Genomic DNA, 19,078 nt, shown 5'->3' with positions numbered 1-19,078 from the left:
TCTTAAATACAGAGAACAGACTGAGGGTTATTGGCGGGGTGTTGGAGGGAGGGAGATGGGCTAAACGGGTAAGGGGCATCAGGGAGGACACTTGTTGGGATGAGCACTGGGTGTTCATAGAGGATGAATCACTGGCATCTATTCCTGAAATCATTATAGCACATATGCTAACTAACTTGGATGTAAATTTAAAAAGCTTAAAAAATAAAAAAAAAATAAAGGAGGGCGCCTTTTCACCTGTCGACCTCTGGACTCTGTGGGGGGGACAGGTGGGGTGGGCTATACCTACATGTGAGCAGACTCCTGATGGGCAGGTGTGGGGTCTGAGCGAGATCTGTGCGCCCCCTTGTGGCTCAATCCGGACCACCACCAGAACCCTCAGCTCCTGTCCTCTGTGCAGGAGCATTGACATGGATCAGGAAGCTCTGGATTATTTCTGAATTCCTACCACAGAGCCCTGACCGGGCACAGTCCGCACCGTTTCTCCCCGAACCCCATGACCACCGCAAGGTGTGGTCAGATGGGACATGCCAGTCTGCGCACGTGGGAGGTCACCGCAGCTTGGAGGTGCTTTCCCATGAAGCTGCCCTGATCCTATAACTGGTCTAGTCTGTCGGACACGAAGAAGTACACGAGGTGCAGGGTTTGGGTGGCTAGAGAGGCTTTTTATATAATCAGTGTGTTTCATTCATTTTTTATTTTCAAAGCTAGGATCACCTCCAGTTGGGTCATTGATTCGGCCAGAGCAAAATGGCGGGTGAAATTTTTAAAAGAGAAAATCGTCTCATTAGAGATGAAAAGACAGATACTCTCCGGGCTTCCCATTTCTGTAAATGTTGTATGGCTTGAGTTGCTGTGATATTCACATGGAGGATGAATACAGGCATTGGTCCAGTAAGGCAGGGCTGGCCTCACCGGCTGCATTCTGTGCAATCCTGCAGTGATTTACAAGCGCCCTGCGCTGGGCACCGGGGTGTGTCACTTCGAAGAACATGTGACTATTGAATTTGGGATTATGAGTTCGAGCCCCACGTTGGGTGCAGAGATTAATAGAAAAAAAATTTTAGCTTGTGCTAGGCATCATTGTGTGCTTCTGACATCTTGAAATTCTCAATTACTTTGACCAAGGAGCCGTGCATTTTCACTTTACATTGGGTCCTGCCATTTTTGTAGCTGTTCTGCCCCAAAGACTGACCACAGATTGATGGGCTCCTTTGGGACAGACAGGAATGAGGCAACCGAAGGCCGCACTACCTACTGTAGGCACCAGAGGGCGGCAGCGCCACAGAGTAATCTGGAAAGATGGGAGGAGGAGTTTAGTGTTTTGTACTCTGTGTCCTCATAGGTCTCTAAGCGTCTCCACCCCTTCACCCTCTCCGCCCAGGTCACTGCAAGAATGTTCTCCAGCCCTAATGTACTTCAGATACACATTCTTGACTCCACAGTCCAAGGTGGGGGCCTGGGTGATCATAATTATTCTGGTCAAATAGGAATAGCATTAAAGAGATAGAGAAACATCTACACTAAAGATAGGCATTAGGAAAATATTACCCAGACAGGGAAGGGAAAGGGTTTGTGTGTCCTGGTGATGGGGAAGAAAGCAACTGAGTTCCCCATTTTTTAAAAGGGAAGTGAAAAATCACTAAGTAGCCTCTGAGCATGTTGGGCAGAGATGATTGGGGTTCCATCCGGGGGAGCTGGTGCTGTTCCAGAGAGATCTCCCCTGCGTAGTGCCTGACAGAGAAGCCAGGGCTTTCCTGGGAACACTCTGAGACAGAACACACAGCACAAAGGACTTATCATGGCAATGTCCAGTGTGGTCACCAGTACAGGAAAGAACATCCGACAGGAGGGAGCCAGAACTGGTTGTGCTCATAGTGTGAATATCAGGGCTAGAATAATAATTGCCTTGTTCGAGCTGCAGTGGGGCTGCGTGACAAGTTCAGATGTCCCTGGGGTGGTAGGTCATCCACATCAAAATGATATCTCTGCTCTGATGGTTAAATGTCTCCTTTTGAACGATGAGGCAAAAGAGCCAGAACAATGCAGGCTGCCCATCCCCAGGTAAGCCTCAGGAGAGATGTTCCCACTGGGTGGTTGTTCCCCTCACACCCTGTCCCCTCCGTGATCTGTCCTGAGTCAGGCTCCTTCCTCTGGGACTTCAGATTCATCACGTCCCTGCATCCCTGCCCACGTGTCCCTGGGAGGGCAGCCCCCAACAGGAAGGTGTCTCGGGCCACCAGCTGCAGGAATGCCAGGGCGCCGTGGACCCCAGAGGCAAAGACTCCTCGATAAAGGGAAGGTCAGTTCAAGAAGCCCAGGGCTGCCGAGCCCATCGTGGGTCTCTCGGCTCAGGGCTGCATGAGCGCCAAAAACTGTGGGAAGAAATCCAGTCTTTTAATGTGATTCCCAAAGGTACCCTTGACTCCAGAATGATGGCAGTCTAAAGAGCCCCATCTGGCTCTCTGGGGTAAGGATGGGTGATTTCCCAAGAAACAGTTGCTGTGGAACCATTTCCTGCGACTTTCAAGCTCCCACGTGCTCTGAGGGGATTTCCACTATGCCCTATGCTGGAGCTTATGAGTGGGAGAAAGGCATCAAGAGACATTTTTAAAATTTTGAAACATGATCTCTTCGTTTTAACCATCTCTGGACGAGAGACAAGAGACTCTCCTCCTCTCTGCTGTGCTGCTGCCGGCTACATGCTTCACCTTTAGGGCGCCAGTGCGGCTGAATATCTTCAGAAAAGGCAGAGGTTTTATTTTTCTCTCTCTCCTTCCCTTTCTCTCTTTCTTCCTATTTTTCTTTCGCTTATCTTCTTAATACTGAGGTATAGGTAGTCTTTATTTTTTAAATATTTATTTTTGAGTGAGAGAGAGAGTGGGAGTAGGGGAGAGGCAGAGAGTGGGGGACAGAAGATGCGAAGCAGGCTCTGCACTGCGCTGACAGCAGCGTGCCCTAGGAGGGGCTCAAACCCACGGACCAGACCGTGAGATCACGACCAGATCTGCAGTCAGATGCTCAACTGATTGGGCCACCCAGCCACCCCAAAGGCAAAGGTTTCCTTAAACATAAGGCGAACTTCAACAGACACAGAGACAACCTGACTTAGGAGCTCCCCAACTTGCTCCTCTAAAGTGTCTGCCTTCTCATCAGTTTTCCTTGTTTTATGGATAATTTTTAAAAGTCTCATGCTAATTTTTTTAAAGTAAGTTCTATGTCGGGCTTGCCCTCATGACTGCAGATCAAGAGTCTCGTGCTCCAGGGCGTCGCCATCTTCTCCCCTCCTTCCTTTTTTATGTTGAAGGCACATCTTAGGCTCTTCAGTTCTCTTGAATGTGTTGATCTGCCCCCCCTTCCACACTGCTACCTCCTCTACCCCTCTTTCCTTCCCTGCCCGGCCCTTCCCCTCCCACCTTCGCCCCTCAACTCTGGAGAGTCATTGGAGCTTTGAGCATCCTCCCCACTGTGGACTCTTGAGGGGCTCAGAGACCCCTCGAGCAACCATCTGGGGTGGAAACAGGCTGACGGGGAACAGGAAACAAAGCTCACCACGGACCCTGTGTACTTGTCACACCCCGAGCTTTTTCTTTGAAGGCAGGAAGTTCTCAAGGGCCCCAGGCTTCTTCACCCCAGTTTCTCCCTTAAAGAAATCTATCACATTTCATCTCCCAGAGACAGGAGTTGAAGGCCAACAAGGTGGTCACAATGGCAGGGGAGAAATTGAGGAAGACTAGCCACTGGAAATTCATGAGTATTTATCCACATTTGAGAATTCTATTGGTGTGTGGATGAGATGCTGAAGACCATGATGTCTGTTTCTAGAAACCAGTTGTTGCAGAGGTTGGGCCCCCTCCAACAAGCAAAAGTGGATTTCGCTTCTGCTTACACATGCAATTCAGCGTTTGGGGTTGATTTGGCAACTCAGGGAGTTTTTATTCTACGAACATCCAGTAAAGCAGGAATTGGAAAGAATCAGGGTATCCGTGAACAGAGTCAGGGAAATAAGAGACAAGAAAATGGCCGGCAAGCTGGACAGAGGTGCAGCTTTGGGATTTGTGGAAAATCCCCTTTGGGAACCAAAACAGAAAAGTGCATCCAAAGTTGCCAGAAAAGGAAAAAGTAAAAACGAAAAAAAAAAAAAAAAGAAAAAAAGAAAAAAAGTGAACCGTGTAGTTTTGATGTCCATATATTGAAAACGTACATCATTTTTATGGTTTTCCACAAAATCAAAGATTATGTGGCAATACAAGGTTTACATGTATTTTGCAATTCATATGTAAAATGTACATTTTGAATTTATTTGTAAAGCTAAATACTTTTCCCCAGAAAGATTATGTTATCTTTATTGATTTTCCCATAGAGCACTATGAAGTTTTTAACATTGTGGTATAGTTTATATTTATAGTTTATTACCTATCTTGACAGGACTCTTATGTTCCTGTACAGGTCAACCATTTAATAAGCAACCATGAAATTTAAGTTAAATGGTCTTTGTAAACATTTGTCTATTTTCAATGAATAATGATTTCGTGAAGTATGCCATCTGAAGACTGAAGTTATAAATACACCTGTTTTTGTTATGTAATATTAAGAAGACTTAAATGTGCACTTTTTCCTATGCAGTTACTTCATCCTTCTTTCATGATTTGGGGAATTGTTGCTTTTGTTGATATTTGAATCATGAAATTAAGACTTTTGAGTGCTATTTTCATTCTTGGAAATTTGCTTCGATGTCCCATTTAAGGTAGAATATGTTCTCACTCACTTTAGAAAGGAAATGAGGTTGTATATTGATGGCTGAATTTTGGCAGAAGAGCCACACTCTGTGAAAAAAAGGCTGTAAAGCTTGTATAGCCGAGTGCTTATTTTTCTCTTTTGTGTAAATTTGCCTTGGAAATTAGGAAGACAGCTTTTAGAAATCATTAGGAATAGAAGTCATTAGAAATTAGAAACTCATGAGGTTTTGTTCTTGTGCATTCTGCCCATAGTTCTCTTGGTCTCATTTTTCAGGTTTTTTAAATGACATGTTTTTGACGGGATATTAAGTACATACAAGTATTTTGAAACAAATTTCTATGTTATATCATGTCACTCAAGGGGAAGAGGAATCCAGAGGAGATTATATACTGTTTATATTCTGATTTATTTTTCTGGAATACTTGATACAGAGAATTCTGTGTATTACGATTTTTAATGTCTAAGTGCTTGAATTTCAATTATACGCTCCTAATGCTTTTCAGTCTTTGAAACCACATCATTATGTATTGGAATGCCATGTAGCGTCAAGGATTTTGTTTTTGAAAACGAGGTTGTTAAAATTTTCTGTGTGATTAATACTCCGTAAGTAAACTTGAATAAATGGATTTCTTGATTTACGGTAGAAGCTATTGGAAACGGTCTTACATGTAATGGATCGTGTAAAGCATGTTGAACTCGTTCTGAGACACATGAAGAGGAAGTCACTGATAGACGCAGAGTCCTCTGGCTCAGATGTCAGACGATTTTTGAAATGGAAGGACACTGGGAGTTACTTCGTTCCTTTTTCACCTTCGTCTTCTGAAATTTCTAGCTGTTTTGAAAATGTAATTTTCAAACATGACAGAAATACATGTTCTTATGATCAAGTGTAAAAATAAGAAAGAAATCGATTCCAACTGATAGTAAAAAACACACAACATTGACTTTACTACCATCAATCCTTAACCAGTGGATAGGTCACTGGCGGTATATAGATTCTCAGTGTTGCACAGCACGTCTCTAGCACGAGTTCATTTTGTGACTGAAAATCTACATCCACAGCTCCGTGTTCCCTCCTCCCCACCCTGACTGGAAGCACAGTTCTCTCTGATTTGACACATTTGACTAGTTTACATTCCTCACATAAGTGGAATCTTAGGCTAGTTTTCTTTCTGTGACGTGCTTAGATCACTTAGCAGTGAGTCCAGAATGACCTTCTTGTTGAAGACTGGACAACACTGCAGTGTGGACACAAGCCCCTTTCTTCACCCACTCCTCTGTCTGTGCACCTTGGGCTGCTTCTACCTCCTGAGTCCTGGGAATTGCACAGCAATGAACGGGGATGTGCAAGGGTCTCTTCCAAACTTGCTTTCAATTCTTATGGGTATAAAATCAGAAGGGAGACTGCAACATTATACGGTAAGTCTGTTAATTTGGAGGAAACTCCCACTCCGTTTTCGGGGGGGGGGGGGAAGGCTTTTGACCATCAGGAGCAGGGGCAGCAGCTCTCACAGCTGCCTGACAGGGTGCACAGCATGTGTGAAGACGACTGGGTGGGGTCTCCAAGGGAGCAGATAGATGCCTAGGACGGCCCAGTCCCCTGTCTGCCTATTTGTTGAGGGACCTGGGATTGAGAGGGGTGAGCTGGACCCTGCTATTTCCAAGCTCTGCTTGCAATGAGGAGCCTGAAGCCCCAGTGCAGTGCAGGCTCCACATCCCCAGGTCAGCCCCAGGACCCCCGGGTTTCCCCAGAAAGGGTTGTTCCTTGCCTTTCCTCCTCCACAGGGTCTCTCTTGACCCGAGGGGGGCTGTGTGGGAAACTTCAGAGTTTCTCCACTACCACCACCACCCCACCTGAGAATGAGTCCCCTGGAACATGAGTTCTGGGGGCCCTAAACCTTCCCCTAGCTCAGACTTCAAGGCACCTGGCTCTCCTCTGGCCAAATTTGGGCAAATGCCCTGAAGCTGGTCAAGGTGCCTTCAATCAGCACCTTGTTTGAACTCCTCTCACCTTGATCTTCTGTTGGAGAGATGAGACATCCCCAAAGACCTCTTGGGACACTCACCACAGAGGTTCAGCTTTGGAAACCACCCCCACCCCACCTCCATTCAGCAATTCTCATCCAGGCTTCACACCCTCCCTTTTCCACCCTACCCCCACAACCACGAGCTCTCCTTGGTATCACTGAGATTTTTCCTACCTCCTTTTTGGGTCCTGGCCACAGACCCTGAGCCACACAAGAGAAAGAAGTCAGGCTAGAAGCGGCGCACGAAGGCTTCAGACACCCCATGTGTTGATAAGAAGTTTATTTGTCCAGTGTGCCAAATCAGAAAGAACCGAGGCTGCAAAGCAAAAGAAAAGTTCATCTGAAGTTTGAGAGATTGGCAGCTAGGAGACACAGATTCTACAGGACCAGAAACAGCTCAGAGCTGGGAGGAGAAAGAGTTTATCAAGGGAAAACCCGAAGCTTGTTTAAGTGTTTTTGAAAGAATTATGCCTCCTTCAGCAGAAGGAAGCAAGCTAGCTTTCTTCCGAGAAGTGCCGCAGAATGTCCCATTTGTGGTTGGCACAGGCTACAATGTCACGTTGCATCCAGGTGGGGACATATACAGGACCATCTTTACAGCGGTCTCTGAGCTCCTTGCTAAAGATTCTTAACATTAGTGATTCAGTTTCAATGTTTCAGTGAACAGTTGTGAGCCGGTCTTATTTGTGAGTCTGCTATAATTTTATAATCGTAATTTTGTAATTCCTTTTAGAATTTCTCATTTGAAACACAAGTGATGACTCACGGAGAGAGCTGAGAATACATATATGGTCCACTCAGTGTAGATAAGCTGGTAAAGTAGTTTGCTCTCTTCCAGATGACAAGTATTTCCCCAGAGAGCCTGGAATGCACACGTATAACAGCAGCTAAAGCACAACCACTTCTGTGGGTTTAGGAAACATCTTGTCGTCTCGAAAATAATGTCGTATATTTGTAAAGAATTTTTTGACCATCAGATTGTGTACAATGGAAGCAAGATTGCTCAGGATGTAAACAACGGTCTTCTTCAACAGAAAGTGGCACATCTTTTTTAACCAGTCCGTGAATTTTTGTTGGTTCTCAACACACGTCATGTACAAGTTTGGTATAGACATTGTTATCTTATGCATGACAATGTTAGATATCATTTCCAGTGTGAATTCCACGACCCAAGGTTTGATATTGAACATGTTGGAGTTGGTAGAGGGCACAGGAGGTTTGCACTCGTTCGCTTCGGGCCAAAAGACCGAAGAGAGCTTAGAGAGCCAGCCTTTTATACTTTCTGGAACCAGTCACTCTCTGACGTCCCGCTCCTACACACAGGAGCCAATGAGCTTGTCCCACGTGTGCCAGCAGCCATTTGGCGGAGGCAAGAAAACAAAAAACAAAAAACAAAAAACACAGAAAGTGAATTGTTTCCCCTGGTCGTTGCTGGCCTAGATAGTTATATGTAGGGATTTTTTTACAAGGGGGTTTTGGTGACCGTGGTTACACTGATGGAAAGGCAGGATTTGGGGTTCTTTCTGTGAAGAGGACAAAATTCTCCCGGTTGGCCGGTCTGCTCTTAGTGGGAGGTTTGAAAACATGTCCTTTGTGGTCCCTGTAACCCCCCCTAGAAGGCAAGGTTCTGTCGTGTTCAAGGTTCACGACACTGCTCACCCAAGGTGGAGCAGAACAGCAATGGATTCCATCACAGTGATGCAGATTGATCATGGATGGGGTTTGGAGTGTTGTTTGTGCTTTCGTGTTCTGAGGTCTGGAGAGGAGGAAGCCCTGTCTCTCTGCTCTGGAGCTGTCTAGAACTCGTTCAACATAGAGAGTCCCATCTAGACACTTCAAGGTTGTGAGGGCAATCAACCAGAGGAGAACACTTTTTTTAGTTTCAAAGCAAGGAGAAGGCATAGGTAACTGTCGATCAGGGTTGTAGGTAAGTGTTGATCACCGAACGTGGTGGATGCGTGGCTGTTTTTCCGATCTTCAAATGGGAGGGCCACGTTGACACAGATGAAAACATTTCAGCCTAATGTAAACATTAGATTTAGCCTTCCGTCGATCTCTAAAACAGAAACACAGATTGTTGGGTTCTGTTGCGAGATATTTTTTTCAATGTTTATTTACTTTTGAGAGAGAGAGAGAGAGAGAGCGCGCGCGCGCCAGGGAGGGGCCGGCAGAGGATGTGGGGTGGGCTCTGGGCTGATAGCAGAGAGCACAATGTGGAGCTGAAACTCACAAACAGTGAGATCCTGACCTCAGCTCAAGTCGGACACTCACCTACAGAGCCCCCCAGGCGCCCCAGATTGTCAGGTGTTTAAATCAACAAGGCTTTCTAGATTTCAACAAAGAAACGGTGACAAAGAAAGCTGAAGTCTCCAGTGGAATGCCAGCTAGTAAACGTAGACGAAATAGTGCAGTGAGCCGTTCGGTTTCCTCCAAGATTTAACAGATATGAACGTTCTAGAATTTGGCCTCTGGTCTCCTTTGCCAAACAAAAGGCAACAAGCTGCATCATATCGGACACCAGCGCCTTCTCCCTTGCTGTCCTCCTTTGCCAGAGGTAACGACTTGCTGGTGGGTGAGGGTCTCATCCTATGTAGGAAAGTTTTTACAGCGATTTCACCCATCCTTTTTATATATGTTTGTATTCATCAATAGTCCGTAACATAGTTTCATGTTCTTATTTTACAGAAATGGGTCATAAGCTAAGTATTTTTTGCAGCAGGCTTTGAAAAGCCTCTGAAGTCTTTTTTTACGTACCTCACTGTTGTTCTAGGAATCTCCTTCATTTCATCTGCTGGGCAGGGTCTCAGTGGAGGAAGAAAGCAGACCTGTATTCACATGCTGTTGTAGGAAAAAGTAATTTGGTAACTCTTGATGGGTTTCATTCCCAATACAATTTTTGCAGGCTTTTTGGGAGACATGTATGAGGTCAATTCTTGTCTTTCTTTTTCTTTCTTTTTTTCTTTCTTTCTTCCCTGTCTTTAATTTTTTTTTAATGTTTATTTATTTTTGAGAGAGACGGAGACAGAATGGGAGTTGTTTAGGGGCAGAGAGAGAGGGAGACACAGAATCCAAAGCAGGCTCCAGGCTCTGAGTTGTCAGCACAGTGCCCGACGCGGGGCTCAGGCTGACAAGCTGTGAGATCATGACCTGAGCCAAAGTCGGACGCTCAACCGACTCAGCTACCCAGGCGCCCCTCTTCCCTGTCTTTAAAAAGCCACTTGGAATTCACTCTTTAGGTAGAAGACATGAGCATATGCCTCTCAGAAATGAGAGGGCAAGCTAGATGGGAAGCTCATCTAGCAGGAAGGATAGAGAATATTGGAGCAACGTAAGAAGCTTGGTGTATGTATATACAAAATGTGGTAAAAAATTTTTTTCAAGCACAAATGGCAACTGTATGAATATTTGCCACATACTGGGCCAAGACTGCAAATTTTCATCAATGCACAGACATGGAAGGCTCTATAAACCCTGTGGTCGGTAGTCAGAGAACAGAATGAAAAGTATAAGCTGAAAACAACTCCCTGAATGGAAACCATGTGTTTGTAAAACTCCTGCCTAATGAGAAACTACAATGGCAGTGTCACAATATGTATAACTGACAGAAAAATACTTTACAGAGAACACACAGGATGCAACCCAGGGGAGCCTGTGGGGAAATTTTAAATGTTAAGATGCTTAAAAGCAGAAAAAAGGAGCAAGGAATAAAAAATAGCCAGAAGAAAAGCATGACAGTAGTCCTAATAACCAACCTAATACGAACTTGAGTTACTATTTTCTTATGTTTATTTATTTGTTTTGAGAGAGAAAGAGAGAGCACATGCCCAAGCAGGGCAGGGGCCGAGAAAAGGAGAGGCAGAATCCCAAGCAGGCTCCTCACCGTCAGCGTCAGAGCCGGTGCTGGGCTACAACTCACAAAGTGCCAGATCATGACCTGAGCTGAGATCAAGAGTCAGACGCTCAACTGACTGAGCCCCTCAGGCACCACTTGAGTTACCATTTTGAAATTTCCATCATTTCAATGGGGAGATTTTACACATTCGTGACCTTATTCTAACCTTACGCATACTCTTGAGAGAAAGAGCGAACACATTCCCAGCTCTTACCGTGAGACTAGAATAACCTTGACCCTCAAACCAGAAAAAATACGGAAAGGAAAAATTACAGGCCAAGAGCAGCATACACAAACCTCCTACAGAAATAGGAACCACAGTCCAGCAGTGAATGGAAAAGATCACGTGCGTGAATGTGAGGTTTAGTCCAGGAATGCAGTTAGGTTAACAGGAGAAAATCAGTGTAATTCACAGCTTTAATGGTTGAAAGAAGGAAAATTATGTGACTTTTTGAAAGATACATTAAAAAAAACTCTATGTAAAATTCAGCTACATTTGGTGACAGAAACCCGTCAACAGAAATAAAATGAAACTTTCTTAAACTGATAAAGCGTGTGTACAAAATGGTAGAGCAAACGTAATTTTAAGGTCAGGCAGCCAGGCTCGGGTGGGCTGCCAACACTTACTTGTAAGGGTGCGTATGGGGTCCTTGAGCGCGCCGAGCCAGACACATAAAAGAAAAGGTCTGAGAAGGAAAAGTGCAGAAACGATGTCATAATTCACATCTGAGAAGTTCTCAGAATCAGTCCTGTAGTTTCCCAAGAATGCCTGATAGGAGATTCATATGTGAGGCTGAATGACATTGCTTTATAAGAGCAAGTGTCATTTAAATAATATTTATAGCAGCAACCGGAGAATAAACAAAGAGCTTTGTAAGCAAGGCCTTAATTTATTTACCACCTAAAACTTGACTGAACATGAAAGTTTGCTGTTAAGTGGCAATAACTAACAGAGGACAAATCACCAACAGAAAGGAAAGAGATACCAGGGTGTGTCAGGATCGGGAAGACTCCGCTTGGTGGAATAGCTGTTCTCCCCAAATTATCTGGACAATTACGAACTTCCCAGTAAAAACTGTCATTGTTTTCTTTCCACTGGACAAGGGAATTCTAAAATTAAAGAGCTTAACAAAGGGCCCCGAAGAAGTGTAACAAGGTGGCAACGGCCCTACTAGATAGATACCAAGATGGATCACCGAGCCACACTATAGAAAACTGGTGCTGTGGCTCCACTGGGGACCTGAATATGGCATCGGCCACCATCCTACACACACATCGACACTTCATAAGGGAGGTGGCCTGACAGATAAAGTGGGGGAAAGAAGGCAGTTTTTATAAATGAGTCTGAAAAATTGATCACACACACACACACACACACACACACACACACACACACAGCCTTGGGAAATTATTCTAAATTAGGTAGAGGAACAACCAATGTAATGGTAAAAATATGAGTTCTATATTACACTTAATGTCTCTTTAGAAAGGATACTATACGAAACAGATGTGCAGCACACATAGTTGGCAAAGCATGCCATCCACAATATATAAAGATCCTTGCAATAAAGAAAAACAAACCAATAGAAAAGCTTGTAGATGTCACCCATAGGAAGTTGTGTGGTGTCATAGCAGACGTGAACGGGGAGGAACATTCATAGTGGCAGTGTTTGTATAACATATGAGCAAAAGCAAAATATCCCAAATGTTCACCAGTTACGAATCAGTGAAAGAAAATGTGATAAGTTCTCACGATGGGAGATGCAGAGACCATTGCCATCCAGGCACACCTGTGGGAGTGAATCCTGGGAATTTTTCCTGAACAAAGCAAGTGGCATGAAATTCAGTGTAATTTCATTTTTGTGAAGGTCAACAACGCTCAATATGAAATGTATGGTTTTTAAGGTTACAGCATGTTGTTGAAAAAGAAGACGTGTAAAGGTAGGGGAATATTTTGCAGAATATGGCGGGGGGTGGGTTGGGCTGGCAGGGGGACTGGTGACAGCATCCATGGTGTGTGAGGTGCTGGTTCTCTTCTTCCTTGAGCTGGGTAAAGACTCATAGGGAGTTCTGTGGGGGTTTTGGCGTTTAAAAAAACTTTTTAAATGTTTATTTATTTTTGAGAGAGAGAGGCAGCAGAGTGTGAGCAAGGGCAGGGAGGGGCAGAGAGAAAAGAGGGAGACACAGAACTCGAAGCAGGCTCCAGGCTCTGAGCTGACAGCACAGAGCCCGACATGGGGCTCAAACTCACGAACCGTGAGATCATGACCTCAGCCGAAGTCAGACGCTCAGCCGACTGAGCCACCCAGGTGCCCCTGGAGTTATTTTTAAAAATAATTGTTGCTTTCATTCCCTGCACAGATGATATAAGCAATTATTTTGGGCATATCCAATAGTCAATATGAAAACAAGAAAAAGGGGTGCCTGAGTGCCTAAGTCAGTTAAGCATCCTACTTTGTCTCAGGTCATGATCTCATGGTTGATGAGTTCAAGTCCCGCATTGGGCTCTCTGCTGACAGTGTGGAGCCTGCTTCAGAATCTCTCTAGCTCCCTCCTTCCTTCTCTATCTCTGTCAGTCCCTCTCTCTCTCTTTCAAAATAAAGAAAGAAACTAAAAAACATAAATTCTACTTGATCATGATAATTTTTCATCTATTTGTTTCCTGTTATTATTAACTCTGCATTTGGTTTACTAACATTTACTTTGATTTTTTTATGTGAGTTTTTATAAAGCTTATTTTATTTTTGAGATAGAGAGAGAGCAAGCAGCAGAGGGACAGAGAGAAAGGGAGAGAAAGAATCCCAAGCAGGCTTTGTGCTATCAGCACAGAGAAGACTAGAGAGTACCCGATGCAAGGCTCCAACTCATGGACTGTGAGATCATGACCTGAGCCGAAAGCAAGAGCTGGACCCTAAAGTGACAGAGACACACAGGCACCCGTTGTCTGTGTATTTGTAGGTGAAGCTGGCCCATGGTTTTCTTATCTGGTTTTGGTATGAAGCTATTCAAGTAGCCTCATGTACTGGGCTAGGAAGTATTCTTCTTGTAAAACTTTTTATTCTTGGAGGAGTCTGTTGAAGGTTATCTTTAACTTGAAGGTTTGTTAACTCTCACCCATAAAGACCATCAGGGCCTGGTACTGTTTTTTTGACCGAGGGAAATCAGCGGCTCACGTTTTAATTTTTTAATGGTTATTGCTCTATTCATATTAAGACTTTTGTTTTGAGGTAAGTTTTGGTGATTGACATTTATTTTGATAATTGTTCATTTAATCCATATGTGAAAATACATTGGCATAGTTTTTGCGGTAGTCTCTATAAATTTTACAACCTCTCTTGTATCTTTCTGATAAGTCCTTAAAGATTTTTATCAACGCATCAATCGATCCCTTTCTCTCTGTGTCTGTTTCTGTCTTTCTATCCGAACACCATGGTTTCGTGGGAACTGTACAAGGTAGAGGGAAACTCGCAGCAAAGATTCTCTCCTGGACCAGACTTTAGTCAGGCTGTCTCAGCCATTTGCTTAAGGAGGTCTGACTTGGGCTTCAGGTCCAGTTTGTTCAAGAAACCTGTGAAGGCCGTTGAGCCATAATCCTCCCCCCGTGATATCTGAGCACCCTCCTTTTCTGACCAAATTCCTCACCCCAGCAGCATCTGCTAGGTAGTACGTGATCACTCCCGCTATCTTCAGTAAGAACCCTGTTAGGTCTTCTTGGCAAGAATTACTCTGCCTTCTTGGTAAATTTCCACCCGCTGACTGCCCCACCCTGCTCCTTGGCTATAAGTCCCATTTAGTCTTGTTGATTTGGAGTTGAGTCCAATCTGTCCCTCCTACTGCAAAGCCATTGTAGCAGTCGGCCTCAATAAAGTGTGCCTCAACATGAGTAATGACTATCAGAATAGGTTTTCATTAACACATGGAAACACGTGATTACAGTATGGTTGATGAGGGCTAGATGAAAGTACATAACAGGGGCTGTGGGGTTACAAGGGAATCGATGAGGGGCTTGTAAAGTTTCAAGACTTTGGAAAATAGTAAGACAAGTGACGAGATGATGTTCAGAATGAAACAAAAGACTAGAGAAATAACAAATGGGGGAGACCGAGAGAAATGAGCCCACCTTTATGGACAGGGCAAGGAAGGACCCCTTAGAGCAAGTGTCCAGGAGAGCTTAGCTGTCTGATGGGTATTTCAGTATTTTACGTCCAAAATGAAGCTCCTGAGTGTTTCTCTTTCCCTCAAGTTTTCCCTGAAATACTACCTACCCCAGTTCCCAATATCATAAAATGGTGCCATTGCCCTCTGTGTGTTGAACAAGCCAAAATCTTGATAAGGAGCAGTGAGGACCTTGCATTGTGGATGCACTTTTCAAGTGTGTTTGGGGATATGCGGTGCTGGAGATGGATGCCTTTCCAGCACTTTCTAGCATGTGGCCTGTGAGGTTTGTCCTGGAGTTCTGATGGCTGGACTCAGGAAACCCGTCAGTGGGGATACTTTCAAGGAGAGCAAGGGCTATAAGAAAAGTGTAAAAATAATGATAATTTACATAAAAAATAAGAGTTCTGGCTGAAGAAGTACAGTGGATGTTCCTCATAATCTTCAGTGTTGGAGAAATAGGACAATTCATACATTCTTTCAGTGTTGAAATGAATTAGTTGACAGGAAAATCCAAACCTTTAAACTTTGTTTCAGGTGAGACAAGCTGAGTGTCATCGTCAGAAAGAAGGCAGCTGACAGTCCACTTCCAATGTGACTCTTTTCTCCAGATGATACTTCCGTGTGACCCAAGCCAGTGCGGTCCCCAGAAACCCAGACTGAATTCCGTATTATCTGATAGAACGTCTTACACTTGGACTCAGAGACTCAGGTGGGTACCTGTAGGTCCATGTGTTGCATCTGGACCCAATGAGTTTTCTGGTTTGCTGGTCACCAGAGATACCTGAGGATGTTCCTTATGCTCCAGCATTGGCCTGTTCCCTTTCCCTTTCTGTCAGCACAGGACCCCCATGGGGACCCTGAAGGTTCCTAGAACATGGTTGGTCACGGGTCTCTGAGGATGACCTACCATGGACGCCGTGAGACAGAACCTGCGTGCTGGCAGGTGCACACTCCCAGGCTCTCACAGATCACCCCGGACGTATGTCAACATCTATGTTCTTATTCGTGGTTGTGTGAGGACACCTGGTGTCTGAGGGGAGAAGGGAGGATTAGGCTTTTGAGTAATGGTGTGTCTGCTTCTGCCAGTACCCTGCTGATGGTGGATTTTTATTTGTGTTTTTGTTTGTTTTTTAGTATATTCAAGCATGAGGAATTGGAAACAAAAGATAATCAGGAGAAAATGTAGTTTGGATTATTTTATTCTACTCAGACCCATAAAGTAGAGACATGCAAGAAATATCAGTTGAACACAGGAAACAAAGAACAGGGAAGGATGCAAGTGGTTAATAGTGACCTGACCGGTGACTCTGACTCCTTAGCTTCAATGGATAGCACTGTGCTGGCCACCAGCAGGGCGGCCAGGAAACAGCGTCCCAGGCTGTGGCTCAGGAAGGGGCTGTTGCAGGTGGGACCTCGCTCCGGTCCGTGTGCTCTGTCAGCTGTCCCACTGCCCACTCAACTCCATCCCCACCTAGTCTGGAGACCTCCCAGCCCAGGAGAACACCGTGCGGATCGTGTCCTGCTGGACGGACTGATCCTCTCCTCCCACTCCCCTCTGGCCTCTCACAGAAGCTGGGATCCAGCTGAACCAGTGCCCCCGGCCCCTCTTGGCCACCTTAACTGCACATGTAATTCAAACGTTCACTTCTGGTCTTCACACAGGCTCAGCCTGCACACATCTCCTTCTATTAAAGGTCTTTCCCTACACCTGGCTGCTGAAGCAAGAATCATGAGAGTCACTACTGAATTCTTCTGCTCCTCCCTGTGCTTTGTGGAACCTGTTAGCAAAGCCTCCATAGGCCCCCCAACCTGCCCCAATATTCCTCCTATTTCTCTACCACCTTCTTGTCCACACTGACCGTGAGTCCACATCGTCATTTCCAACATGGACGTGACCGATTCTAACCAGTCTTCCTAAGGGATTAAGTTCCTACTGTAGCTGTAACAAATTACCACAAACTTAGTGGCTTAAAACAACACAATTTGTTAATCTTAGTGGGCTTTTAAAAACTATTTATTTATTTATTTATTTATTTATTTATTTAGAGAGGGGAAGGGGCAGAGACAGAGAGAGAATCCCAAGCAGGCTCCACACTGTCAGCACAAAGCCCAAAATGGGGCTTGAACTCACGAACCGTGAGATCATGACCTGAGCCGAAACCAAGAGTCGGATGCTTAACTCACTGAGCCACACAGGTGCCTCAATCTTATTGTTTTTATTTTACTGTTAGGTTAGAAGCCTGACAAAGATATCTCCATAGGGATCCCCCAGTATAATCTCCCTATTTGAAGGCCCACCCATTGACAATCTGAATTCCCCATTGCTATGCCCAGTCCCATGTTCACAGGTGCTGGGGACCAGGGTGTGGACATCTTGGGGCATCACACTTCTGCCTACCACACTCAGTTTCCATTGTCTCCTCTCTCTGGGGCCTTCTCCACCCGGCAAGCACAGCCATACCACTTTAAATGAGTCTGAATAATTGCTCATACACACAACACACACACACGCACGCACGCACACACACACACGCACAACACACACATATACACACACACCCCTTAGGGAACCTACAGGATCCTGGACAGCTCCAGGCAGGCAGCAGCAGCAGAACAGAGGAAATAATCCACATGATATCCCTGGGGTAGGTGTGTCTGAGGGTGGGGACCTGCAGGGAGGCAGGAGGGCACCGTGGAGCTGGGCACTGGTGCCCAGGGAGGAAGCAGGACTATGTCCAACAGAGAACACATCTCTCTGCAGCAGCTGTGCACGGAGGGTCCCCTGGGCCAGTGTCTTGGCCCCAATACCTAACGTGCACTAGGGTGTGGAATTTGCCATCTGTGCCCCAAACGGGTGAGATTGGGGTTGACAGCGACATCCAAGGGAAACTTTTAATTCCAAACTCAAAAGCCTGTGCCTTGAAAATAAGAAAACACCCATGCATTCCTTATTAAATCCCCAGGACAACACTACCCACATTTAAATTAGCAGCAAGTTGAAGCACCTGGGTGGCTCAGTCAGTTAAGTGCATGACTACGGCTCAGGTCATGATCTCACGGTTTGTGAGTTCAAGCCCTGCATTGGGCTCTGTGCTGACAGCTCAGAACCTGGAGCCTGCTCTGGATTCTGTGCCTCCCTCTATCTCCACCCCTCCCCTGCTCATGCTATATCTGTCACTCCCTCTCAAGAATAAATATTAAAAACTTTTTAAATAAATAAATTAGCAGCAAGTTCAGTCATCTCCCTGGTTACTCGCCCACAGTGGACTTGCAGGCACACAGAGTGGCCAACAAGCACCCTGCATCCTCTCCTTTGCTCAGCAGCTGCCATGTCCTGGCAGATGATTGATAATCACAACAGAGAGTCTGGTCCCATAGCACAGACTGGTGGGGACAGAGGTGGCGATAACCACTCTGAGGACCTGGGGATCAGAAAGCTGGGCACACAGCGCTGCCCAGGTGTGATGGAGACAAAGAACTGATGTAGGACTGGGTTGGGGATCAGAATTGAGGTGCCTTACCTGGAAGCACTAAACTGGGAAGTGACCATAGTTGCAGGGAAAGGCTGGATTCTCAAGAGGGAAACCTCCCAGGAATTGGAAGGAAACCTCTCAGGTACAGGAGCTAAGTGGGCAGCATACCACATGTGTGCCCATCATCTAACCACTCCTACCTCCAGAAATGATGGTCTCTCCTCAATAGAGCCCAGACTCACCTGTGCTCCCTCACCGCCCGCGCTTGAAGAGACGCTGGCATCTCATTCCTGCACTGCAGGGAGGGGGAGGCCGATTTCCCCACAGACAGCCCAGGAATGGTGTCCTGCAGAACAAGGTCAGGCAAGACCTCACTCTCCCAACAACCCGGAGCCTGATCTGGTCTTTATGGTGGAGCCTGGACGCCACCTGCTCTCTCAGGCCCTAGAGATCCTGTGCTAGGAAGAATGCCACTTCTCTCCTGACTCTTCCAGCTAGGAAGGTTCTTAAAATACCCAGGAGGACCTGTGTCCCACTTGGAAAACCCAGTCTGGAATGTTCCACAGAAGGCCTATCAAGGCCGATGTGCACAGATCTTAAGTGACAGGGCCTTTAGGGACACAGGCTCACAGTCATTTTCCCCAGGGCCCACATGTGGTGCTGGGGCATCTGGGCCCTGAGTGTCCAGTCTACAAGGCCCACTGTCCCTGGCACCATCCCTTCTCCAATGACTTGGGCCTGGGGTTGTTTCCGGTTACAAGTCCATGTGCCACATCCTCCAATGTGAG

General features: G+C 45.6%; 1 long non-coding RNA gene and 1 pseudogene across 1 annotated transcript; both read left to right on the top strand.

The window, feature by feature from the left end:
- Positions 1–2,021: 2,021 nt before the first annotated feature.
- On the top strand, positions 2,022–4,124 carry LOC109257928 (nuclear nucleic acid-binding protein C1D-like; annotated as a pseudogene).
- A 4,796-nt stretch (positions 4,125–8,920) lies between these two features.
- Positions 8,921–16,544, top strand: LOC109257953 (uncharacterized). Its single transcript, XR_002076146.2, has 3 exons — positions 8,921–9,321; positions 15,352–15,526; positions 15,952–16,544. It is a non-coding gene; the product is annotated as an uncharacterized LOC109257953 (long non-coding RNA).
- Positions 16,545–19,078: the final 2,534 nt, after the last annotated feature.

Source organism: Panthera pardus, unplaced genomic scaffold (assembly GCF_024362965.1).
Source record: "Panthera pardus isolate Hobbes unplaced genomic scaffold, ASM2436296v1 HiC_scaffold_18, whole genome shotgun sequence".
In the NCBI taxonomy this organism is placed as follows: Eukaryota; Metazoa; Chordata; class Mammalia; order Carnivora; family Felidae; genus Panthera; species Panthera pardus.
This window is presented reverse-complemented; position numbering and strand designations above follow the sequence as displayed.